A 12,061-nucleotide genomic window follows, 5' to 3' on the forward strand; every position below is an offset into this window, starting at 1 on the left:
TCATTCAAACAGCAACCCTCCCCTCCCCGCGGCAGAGGCTGGGCATCAGCCTAACCCAGAAGGCCGAGAATCGGGGAGGGCGGGTGCAGTTCTGCTTTGTGTGCCAGGACTGGAGTAAAGCCCGCTGCAAGCTGCACAGCTGCACGCTACGCCGGCTGCTCAGCCTCAGCCAGCCAGCGAAGAGGCACGTGGGTCCACTCAAGAGCCGAGGGACTATCTGCCTGGCCCCCGCCTACGGGGTGACAGCTGCGCGCTGCCAGCGCACGGTTCCCCTCCCGCCCCAACGCCCGCGCGCGCGGCTGCAGCGCCCCTTCGGAGCAGCGAACGCTGCCTCCCCCCCGCCCATCACTGCATCCGCCCTTCGCTGAGTTCCGTTCTGTAGCGTCATCAGCGACGCACTCTCTGCGTTACGTTCCAGGCAGCCTCCTTGCAGCCAAGAGAGGCGTGCAGCTTCTCGCGAGATTTCTCTTCTGGTTGGGGCGGGGCAGGAGCGAGTGAGCTGCCTCACGAGGTTAGGAGCTGCTCCCCAGTGTCGCCGAAGCTGCGGGTTTAGCGCAGCGGGAAAGCTGGTGGCGGAGTGTCTACGTGCAGGGAGAGGTCTGTGCATATAGACACAGTACCTTTCCCCACTGCTGTCGCCTACACAGTCCCCTGGACGCTTCTTTGTAGTTTTCCCAGCGACTCCCCCGACACTGGGAATCTGGTTTATCATCTGGTGTCTTGTCGACAGGGCTGGTAGCAGTATGGTTACATTTGCACAACACCCTGTTTTCAGTGGCTTATCACTTTGCCAGCCTTTCATCTTTTAATCTTAAATTTTACATGATAGGTTTCTACCTCGGGCCGATTAATTTAGGCATTTAATTTTTATTCTATTTCTTTTAAAATTTCAGCAAAAAAATAGTTCAGCCACTTTCCAAGCAGGAGGCTAAGGGAAAATATGTTCTTTGCCAATGTTTAAAAATTCTGCTGACCTTTTCTTCTAACAGCTGTAGTGCCCTTGTGCTTTGGAAAAGGGACTTGATATTTGGCAGGAAGGTGGCCTTTGTGTCAAGGATATCCCTTTTGCCATCCCCATGACAATCTGCCCCAATTGCAGTTTGTGCATGGTCAGTAGAGACTTCTTTAATTTTAGTAGCAAAAATCACTGAAGATTCTATCCTCATTCAGCATGTTCCACCCCCTCCTAGCTGCTTGTGCTAACCAGACTATGCGGCCCGTTTAGCTCCACAGAGTGACTGAGCATGTGCTATATGCTCTCAACTTCTACGTGTAGCAGGACTGCACGTGTGTACATTTAAGGAACATTATTCAGGTTACAAAGTTAAGTACTCAAAGTTAGGATATGTCACAATTAAAGTTGGTTTTGTTATGTGTTTATACAGGGCACAGAAGAATGAGGTACTGGTCTATGACTAACATCCTTATTTACAATCAAAGGTCTTAAGTATTACTTCAGTACAAATAATAATAGAATAGAGATCTAGTTAATGATAGGTATTAATAGAGACATAGTTACTGGGGTAACAAGGTGAAATATAATGGCATGTGCTATACAGGAGGTTAAAATAAATGTTCTCATGGTTCCTTCTGGCCCTAAAACCTGTGAATCTATGAATCTCCCTGCCCACTCAGGGTCATTAAAAATACCAAAATGTTAACCTGAGTATCCTGGCCAAATATCAAGCAGGGCAATTCTTCTCTGTCTTACTGAGACTGGGATGAGAGGGGTTCCTTTAATCAGATGCAGATATTTTTTTTCATTATCTTGTCTCAGACTTTGCAGTATTTCTGTTAATTCATTCGCTGATATGTCCCCATCCCAGCGACAATTATGTCTCATTGCTGGGATCCCTGTAAATGTAGGGCTTGCCTACACAGAGTAGTAGTGCACAACAGAAGTGTGTAAGTTTTAGTCTGCACTAGCTGGCTCTTGTGGCCCTGCTGGTGTGCGCTACAAGTTCCCTAATGTACATTAACATAGAAGTACTTTTGAAATGGGATGACAAACTCTCACATTATCAGAGGTCATTTCACCTTTCTTTCTCAGTTCTTTCCCATATGCCTAAAAGCAATGGTGTAATAATTAATCAGTGAAATTAATATCTACACAGTACTTAAAACAGCACAATTTAAATTCTCATAAATTCACATTAGATGTTTACTGTAAAATTCAATTTGCACATTGAGGCCAAAATGTTTCAAGTACGGTGTCTAAAAGTTAACCACTTAAATCTACATTTTGGCACCTAAATAAGAGTTTACATATGTAATAGGTACCCACAACTCCCACTGACTTTAGGCAGCCAAGTTACAAAATCAGGGCCTACAAGCCTGATCTTGACTATTCACCACAGGAGAGAGTTAAGAATGTAGTAACTTTTGTCTCCAGTGAGGCAAAAAGCACATAACCCTCTTTAAAGATAAGTTCCCACTGGATGAAACACATGTGCGGCATGGATGCAGACATCCCAGGCTCATTGTGTGCATACCGGAAAGAAAGAGGGTGTGGGTTTTGTAAACAAAGTCATGACCAGGTACAAAACATTTACACCATATGTTCCACCCCAACATTGCATATTCAGCAAAGAGTGTAAACAACTGGAGGATGCATTAACACAGGCAACAGCATGCACCACAGAGGGAGGAAAGAAATTACAGGCAGATGGGGAGGACATGGTGCAAATAAAAAGCAAGCAGCCAGCTTGTCAGCGTGCCTTCCAACATCTTAGAGCTGTAAAATAGGATGCAAGTTGTGCATAAATGTACATACATTTCCATAAATAAGGCACAATAAATCAGTAGTTTTAAAACCCCAGTGCATCTTGATAACTGCATGCACTTTAGGGACATGTTTGGTAGGTGTTATGTATATATATTCTAAAAATAAACATATTCCCATGTTATGTTTCCAACACTGTTCTTATCTCATTTTCATGGTGATATGTCCTAATAACAAGTATTTGGGGGAAGCACCTATTAGTATACTCCTGGGGGAATTCTGCATCAAAAAGTTAAAAATTATGTTCCAAAAAATTAAAAATTCTGTGTACAATATTTTAAAATTCTGTATATTTTATTTATCAAAATAACAATATAATCATGCCAGTTTCACTTATTTTGGTAATTTACTTCAAAATACCTGTCAGCAAGTATGTCTGTAACAATAAGACAACAAAAAATGTTTTTTGACAAATAGATTCCTTACTAGGCATATTAATATAAAACTTTGAGTAATAATTCATTTAAACTACACTTGCGCAGTGACACAGAATTCCCGCAGGAGAAATTAGTAGTAGTACCCCATGCTTCTCATTTAATTAACACAAAATGTCAAAAGGAAATGAAGAAAGTCAAGTCATTTTCATCAGCTCTGTATAGTGCTCTTATGGTTATGACATCATGTAGCTGCACACTGGAAAGACAAGAATCCAAAAAAAATCATTCCTCTCACCCTTTTCCTCCCTCATGGAGCAATCTGAATAAAATCCAAAATAGGTCCAAGGAGTTTTCATAGGAAATCTTAAACTGGAATTGGCAAAACATGAGAAAATTGGGCATTTGAAAAAGGGAAATATTTACTTACACTTCTTTATAGTGAGAAAAGCTGGGAAATCTGGATTCAGAAAATTTACATTATGAAAGAAATCAAACACAACTCTGAAACGTCTTAAAGGCTGGGATATTTCTTAAAACACACCATTCACTCTGGATAAAATTCATCCCTCTGCAGATGGCAGGGAGGAGCATAATTCCTGACATTTAAGTCCCACATAAGCCCTCAAAATTGGATGAGAGTCAAAGCAGCAAAAAAAGGCAACCAAGGATCTGACCCACTAAATTCACTTTTGAAAAAAATTGTTCAGTATGCTACTAAGGCTAAGGAAACAGATCTTTAATTTGTGGATCTTATATTGGATGAAGAAAGTCAGATATAAATGGAGAACAAAAAGTCTCTTTAAAAAACCCTGAAACAGAAAAATTCAAGAGAGGATTGTATATAGATAAAATATATGAAAAACCAGATAGCTAGTTCCTCTAAAGAGTCTGTAATTTAACAAAATCTTGCAATTCAGTGGAATGAATTTAACTGTAAACTGTGATAAAGCCATTCACTGTGGAAAAAGAAGTGGCATTTATTTTAAAGGTTTTACTATTCAGTGAGCTCTTTAGCTATATAGTTTTATTTTTAGATAGTGAGAGTGAGGTTCTCTTGTTATTTGTGATACTTGCAAACACAGGCTTTCAATTTGCCAGTGATGCATGTGAAAGAGTTACTGAGCTTTTAAAAGGTTATTTGTGTAGACTTCTCATTATGAGCACTGCTAAGGAGATATATATATATATATATATCATGAACAAATTCAGCAACCAATTTAGAACAAAGGTCTAGACACAAAATGGCCTGGACAATGGAGCAGTTTTATTTGGTGTTAGATATATTTATTTGTATGACCAGATGGTCTTGAACTGCAATACTTAGTCATCTCCAAGGCGTCATGTTCTCTTGTGGCAAAATTCCCGAGCACCCTAGGGCAGCAGACTGGAAATTCTGAAGGAGCTTGAGGTGTGTTATTGAATTAAATATGAAAATGAATAAGTTAATCAATAAAATATTCCTTGTGTTATTCATTTGGGGTTTGATCCAAAGCCCATTGAATTAAAAGATTCCCATTGACTTAACAGGCTTTAGTCCTTTTACTGTTAGATTCAGTTTATTGTAGTGTCCTCCTAATGGTTCCTCAGATGTTAGTACTGACAGTGCATGACTATGTTACAGAAATTGTCAAGAGAGTAGCTGGAGATATTGGCAGCAGGGGCATTTGGTTAACTATCAAAGTGTAGGAGGTAGTTTGACCTTGTGAGATAAAAACATTAGCTGAACATTTCTACTAAAATGATCATCTGTGAAATGGTTAGCAACATTGTCATTTAAAGAGCTACCATTAGGTTTTAGAGTTAACAGTTTGTTTGACTGAATGAGGGCAGTTTGTTTCTCTGTTAGAATGATGAAGAAAGACATCACTGACTGGTTTATATATGGTCGTGTTTGGAAAGTTCTCGTGGAAGCCCTATGTTCTATGAGGAAACAAGAGGCTGAATGTAAAGTTTAGAGGAGAGAGAGGCGACTGGAAATGAAAAGGAGGAAAGGGAAGACAGTGGATGGAAAGGAAAGAATAGAGAAAGCGAGCACATTGTGTAAAAGGTAGGGGGGAAGAGGAGACTAATTTGATTTTAGATGGAAAAGGGAAAGAGGAGACAGACTGGATGCTGCAGGGAAAGGAGAGATTAGACTGGAGGGAATCTGAGCAAGGACATGTACCTGGTGTACATATAGAGAGAATGAATGACTTTTTTGCTAACTGGTGGAGAATTAGAGAGAGATGTGATGAATGAAGAGGACAGGAGATAGAAGAATAGAATTTGTTTAGAAAAGGGAAAGTTGTGATACTGAAGAGCGGGGAGAGAGAGAAAGATTGAGGGTGAGAAGTACAGTAACTCCTCACTTAATGACATCCCGGTTAACGTTGTTTTGTTATGTCACTGATCAATTAGAGAACATGCTTGTTTAAAGTTGCGCAGTGCTCCCTTATAATGTTGTTTGGCAGCCGCCTGCTTTGTCCACTGCTTGCAGAAAGAGCAGCCCGGTGCAGCTAGCTGGTGGGGGCTTGGAACCAGTGGGGGCTGGCAGCCCCCTATCAGCTTCCCGCTCTCCTAAGTTCCCTGTGCTGTGCGGCAGCTGTCCAGCAGGCTATTAATTGCCGGCCAGTTCAGCTGTCCCTCCCCCCATTGCCATGTGCTGCTCCTGCCCTCTGCCTTGAAACTGTTCCCGGGAGCCTCCTGCTTCCTGTGCAAGGGGCAGGGGAAGAGGGGTGCTAATGTCAGGGTGCCCCCCTCCACTCCTGCCCCCCACTTACCCCATCTCCATAGAGCAGGAGGGGACAGGACATGACAGGGCTCAGGACGGAGGAAGCTTGCTGGCAGCAGCTGCTGTCTCAACTTGCTGATCTACTTAAAAGGGCAGTGTACTTAGAGTGCAGTCAGCATACTTAAAGGGGCAATGCGCGTCTCTCTCTCACACACCATGTATGTCTTTGTCTCTCTCTGCCATATTGTCTCCCCTCCCTCCATTCCGTGCTGCCTTGTGGAGCGTGAGGCTACATTAACAAAAATGTTTTAACCCTTGAGGGCTTAGCCGAGTGCTAGTTCATCATTTAGCAGTAAGGCATTCCCTGGGAAATATCCCATCCTCTTCCACCCTCTGACTTCACCACCTCAACCAAGCTTCACAATCATCATTGCTGTGTACAGTATTAAATTGTTTGTTTAAAACTTATAGTGTGTATATGTGTGTGTGTATATACAAAAATATAATTTTTTGTCTGGTGTAATTTTTTTACCTGGAACCTAACACCCCTCGCCGCCCATTTACATTAATTCTTATGTGGAAATTGGATTCACTTAACATTGTTTTGCTTAAAGTAGCATTTTTCAGGAACATAACTACAACGTTAAGCAAGGAGTTACTGTAAGATTAAAAAGCTTGAAAATGATGGCATATAGGAAGAAGTATAAATGAAGGATGGAGGAAGAGAGGATTGGGTGTAAGAAAAAAGGAGGAAGAAGAGATGGAACAAACCTGGGGAAAGGAAGGAGAGAACACAGCAAAAATCATTGTTGAAAATACAGACAAAAATATACAACAAAAGGAATGAAGAAGTGAAGTGGAGGGCAGGAAAAAGAAGGAAGAACAAAAGCCAGGGAGGCACATGGCAATAAGTTGCATTTTTAGACATTTATATCATAGAAAGCTGAATACCAAAATATTGCAATAAAATCAATTTCAGTAGTGATGCATTGCATTGCTATATAAACCCTATATCCTGGATACACAGAACACAACTATAAAGACATATGTATGCTTATAAAGATATATTGATATGCATTTTATTGCAACATTTTGGCATTCTGTTTTCTATTATAGACAGCATTTCCACTGCCTGTGAGGAGGCTGTACGTGTGCAGGAGGAAGTGGGGGTTCTGCCCTTTCACCCTCAATCTTAAATACCAAGCCATCCCTGCTTGAGATGCCTTTTATCATTGGCTCATTGAAGACACTTCTGAGGAGCAATATTTTGGAACTTGATTCACTTCCACAGGAGCAGAGAGGTACAATTCCTCCTTAAGGGAAAGCAGGCAGTCGATGCCCTAACACTCTTTGCCCTTCCTCAGGAGTTCTGCTGGTGGAGTGCAGCTTGAAGCTGTGATTGGAGTTCCATAACAGCCCCTTAAGAAGAGATTGTCTTGGCTACTCTCTCTCTCTCTCTCTCTCTCTCTCTCTCTCTCTCTCTCATATCAGTGCTGCCCACTTTGGGGTCTTTGCTAGCTGTGCCCTCCATCCCCAGGGGGTGCTACATGTGAACTGTAAGAGCCAGCATCACTCTGGATTATAGCCCGAGATGACTGAAGTGCTTGGGATTGTACTAAATGACAGACATTTTTTAAAAATAATTCTCAGAGAGGATACCCCTGGTTCCTGTGTAAATTCCTCAATTCTGCAATGGGGAGTGAAAGGTGAAAGGGAAGAATGGAAAGAGGGAAAGAATGTAGGTGGTTTAGTCTTACATTTTAAATCCTGAGGATAAGTGATGCAGCTCAAAGCAATGCCCCAAATACAGGAATTTGGACTCCAGCAGTAAAGTTAGCGAATACCACTGCTCTAGGCCATGCTACCTTTTGAACACAGAGATCTTTATTTAAAAAGGGATCCAAAACACTATTGTAAACTGTTACGTGTTAGAACATTAATGTAGCATAACTTTCATAAGAAAAGCCATTTTCTTTTTTCCCTTAGAATCATAGAATATTAGGGTTGGAAGAGACCTCAAGAGGTCATCTAGTCCAACCCCCTGCTCAAAGCAGGACCAACCCCAACTAAATCATCCCAGCCAGGGCTTTGTCAAGCCAGGCCTTAAAAACCTCTAAGGATGGAGATTCCACCACCTCTCTAGGTAACCCATTCCAGTGCTTCACCACCCTCCTAATGAAATAGTTTTTCCTATATCTAGATCTCTTCCCCCACTGCAACTTCAGACCATTGCTTCTTGTTCTGTCATCTGCCACCACTGAGAATAGCCTAACTCCATCTTCTTTGGAACCCCTCTTTAGGTAGTTGAAGGCTGCTATCAAATCCCCCCTCACTGTTCTTTTCTGCAGACTAAATAAGGCCAGTTCCCTCAGCCTTGCCTCGTAAGTCATGTGTCCCACCAAGTTTCTGTTATTCTAATCACATCATAGTTCCTTGACTGTGCCAGGACTTCCAATTCTTCCTTGTTTCCCAGGCTTCTTGCGTTCATGTACAAGCACCTAAGATAACTAGTCGACTGCCCTACTTTCTCATTATGAATCAGGAGGCCTCCCCTGTTGCACCCTCCTCCTTATGTTTCCTCCCGGTATCCTACTTCCCCACCTACCTCTGGGCTTAGGTCACCATCCCCTGGCAAACCTAGTTTAAAGCCCTCCTCACTAGGTTAGCAAGCCTGCGTGCGAAAATGTTCTTCCCTCTCTTCGTTAGATGGATCCCATCTCTTCCTAGCAATCCTTCTTCCTGAACAGTGTCCCATGGTCGAAGAATCCAAAGCCCTCTCTCCGACACTACCTGCAGAACCACACATTTACCTCCACAATTCGATGGTTCCTACCTGGGCCTTTTCCTTAAACAGGGAGGATGGACGAGAACACGACTTGCACCTCAAACTCCTTTATCCTTCTTCCCAGAGCCATGTAGTCTGCACTGACCCGCTCAAGGTCATTCTTGGCAGTATCATTAGTGCCCACGTGGAGAAGTAGGAAGGGGTAGCGGTCCAAGGGCTTGATCAGTCTCAGCAGACACTCTGTCACATCCTGAATTCTAGCTCCAGGCAAGCAGCACACTTCTCAAGTTTCTGGGTCTGGACAGCAGATGGATGACTCCATCCCTCTTAGGAGGGAGTTCCCAACCACCACCACCCATCTCCTCCTCTTGGGAGTGGTGGTCGTGGAACCCCAATCCCTAGGACAATGCGTCCCATGCCTTGCAGTCGATGGGGTCTCCTTCTGATCCCTTCCCTCAGATGACTCTACAAACCATTCTCCATTGTAGTACCTGTGCAGAGAGCCTGAAAATGGTTTCTTACCTTTATCTGTACTGGGGGTACCTCGGTTCTCCTCTTTCTTCTCCTGGAGGTCACATGCTGCCAATTTTCTTCCCCGTTCTGCAGTGTTCTCTCTGATTCTTCAGCATGCTGTGACTGCAGTACCAAATGCTGACTTCTATCCAGAAAGTCTTCATGTTTTCTGATGCAACGCAGGGTTGATACTTGGGTCTCTAGTCCTTTAACCTTCTCTTCCAATATGGGGACCAGCTTGCACTTCATACAGACGAATTGCTTCTATCCTCTGGGAGAAAGGCAAACATGGCACATTCTCTGCAGGTCACAACAGCTGATCGCTAACTGTCCATAATGTCTTCCTTCTAAGAGCCTCTTCAGATGTTGTATTTATTGCTCACAGACGCCTGAAAAGCAAAAACACTCTGTGGGAACTCCCCGGCAAACTTCCTCTGTTTGCCTGTCCTCTGTTTGCAGCTTAATCCAGCAAAGGGCTGGATCCCTGTAGGTTGAGCCATCATCACCCACCATTAACTACAGCTGAATCACTCCTCTTAAGTGAGTAAGAATGTGCCTACTGAAATCAATGGGAATCTTTATATCAGTTTTGGTGGATAATGGATCAGGTCCTAAACCTGGTGAGGACAACAGTTTGGATATTCCCAGCTGCGAATTTTCTTAACTAGCCAGACTGCAGGGCCATTAATTGTATCCTGCTATGAAGGACTGTGACTCTGGGAAATGTGTGTGAAATAGTGAGTGGCTTTGCAGCAGGGGGGTTCCCTTACCACTGTGGGATGATAGATGGCATGCATATTCCAATTTTGGCCCCAGTCAGAGTACATCAATACAGTGGGCTACTTTTCTGTGGTATTGTAGGCGCTTGTGGATCACTGGGGTCATTTCACTGATATCAGTGCTGGCAACAGACCTCCTGAAGTTGGAATCTATTGTGAGTGGGATTTCTCCTGAACTGCAAATAGGTTTCAGGCAGTAAAGCCAGAAATTTCACCTAAACAGACATTCTGAGATTGAACAACCTGGCTACATCATAAGTTGCTTATATATGTTTATTATGTATAATATCCAAGAGCTAATCTAATCACACCCAGATAGCAGTAATCTCAGTAACTATGTATTGGAATATATATTTTACATTTAAGAGGTACAGTGGAGAGAAGGTACAAGTAGGAGGGAGGAATAAAATGAGAAAAATATTACATCTTTCAATCATACCTTTAATTTTTAGTCATGAAATTAACATTAAATGGTTCCAAGATGCCACTAAAAGCTGAATTTCAGGACTAATCATCTGGCTAATGTTATCGTTTTCATTTAATAACTTTCAGACTTTCTTTATTCAGTATTTCCAGCATCAACACAAAAATGCTCTGGTATGAAATATGTATGGTGACAAATATAGGCATATCTGTTACAAATGTCTCTGAAAATCAGACACTCCCAGACTTCATCAAATTCCTCCCCACTCTCCCTTAAGGAGGAATAAAGGAGAACTCCACTGCACAGAAAAATCAAATCTAGATAAAATAAGAAGATTTACCAGATGGACAAAGTGACTCCAAGTAAAGAGAAAGAAGAATAAACAGCATGTCTCACCTACACAGACATAAAAATCCCTGTGAGCCAAAACACCTATGTAAAACTGGCTATGCGACCCTGTCCACACAGTGAAATTGACCTGTTGCTGACAATGCCTGTTATTTCATGAGCAATATCCATTAAACCACATCAGCCAGCATTCAGGGGAGCCAATGGTGATAATTATTCATGTGTTAGTTTCTTAGGTGAGACAAGGTTTTAGGGTAATCTCTCACTAATGTGTAGGGTTGTGCTAAACAGCAGGTCTCCGAGACTTGAGCCGATAGCATAGCAGTTTTGGAGGTGCTGTTTCAGAGACGTAGGCCAATGGCCTGAAGCTGCTCGGCTGGAAAGGGTATCCTGATTAGCACATGTCTAGCAGCTGTGGCTGGGTTGGCAGGTCTAAGGAAAGAGCTAAAACTAGCTGGCCATGCACAGTGGAGATACAGCATGCTGGCTGGCAGAGTGGAAGAAAGGAACACTAGAACCTTGAGTGTGGGCACTAAAAGAAGCAACAGGGTTGGAAGGGAAGAGATGCAGAGCTCACTCTGTGGAAGAAAAGGTTGAAGTGCATTATAACCCTCTGATCTCTGAGCAGTTCTCAGTGAAACACATCAGGACTAAAGGGTTAAGTGTTTACACAAAAACATTAGGTCCCATGTTGAGTCATCCTGGCCTTCATACCATATGCCTCCTAAACTATACATTTAGAAGAGGTTTGACCAGCATTTCAACCTAATTTATCTCATTTCACTGCAGGTGGAGATGAGGGACTGGAGAGTTTAGTGTGAATGGGGATGTAAAAGAAGAATGTAGAGAGAGGCAGAGGTCATACAGAAACACACAAAGGCCTAGAAATCCCAATGAAAGTAGAATCCTTAGGTACACAGATCTAAGAATGAATCTAATCCCAAAACCACTTTGAAAACCCACCCTATAGAGATACTTGATACTAACTTTGGCAGTACGTATATACCTAGGCATGCCAATAAGCAAATGAAACTGACATTATATAAAATCAGACCCTCAACTAGTGTAAATCAGTGTAGCTCTAGCTGAGGATCTGGCCCTAGGTTTGTAGCTCTTTTGCTTTTAAATAAAATAGGAGTTATTTAATAATACTGGGCCAGATCCTTGGTAGTATAAACTGATTGACTTCAATACACTAGCTGAGGATCTAGCTCTAATATTTTGAAGTGGAAATTATTTTTAGGTAAAAAGGTAATATAAATAAATAATAATAATTAATAATTGGCAGGCTTTGAGGAGATGTGGAATTTCTTCCTACAAGAGAAATGACAATATGTTAAAAG

This window comes from Lepidochelys olivacea (assembly GCF_965140295.1).
Source record: "Lepidochelys olivacea isolate rLepOli2 genome assembly, chromosome: 4".
Classification (NCBI taxonomy): domain Eukaryota; kingdom Metazoa; phylum Chordata; order Testudines; family Cheloniidae; genus Lepidochelys; species Lepidochelys olivacea.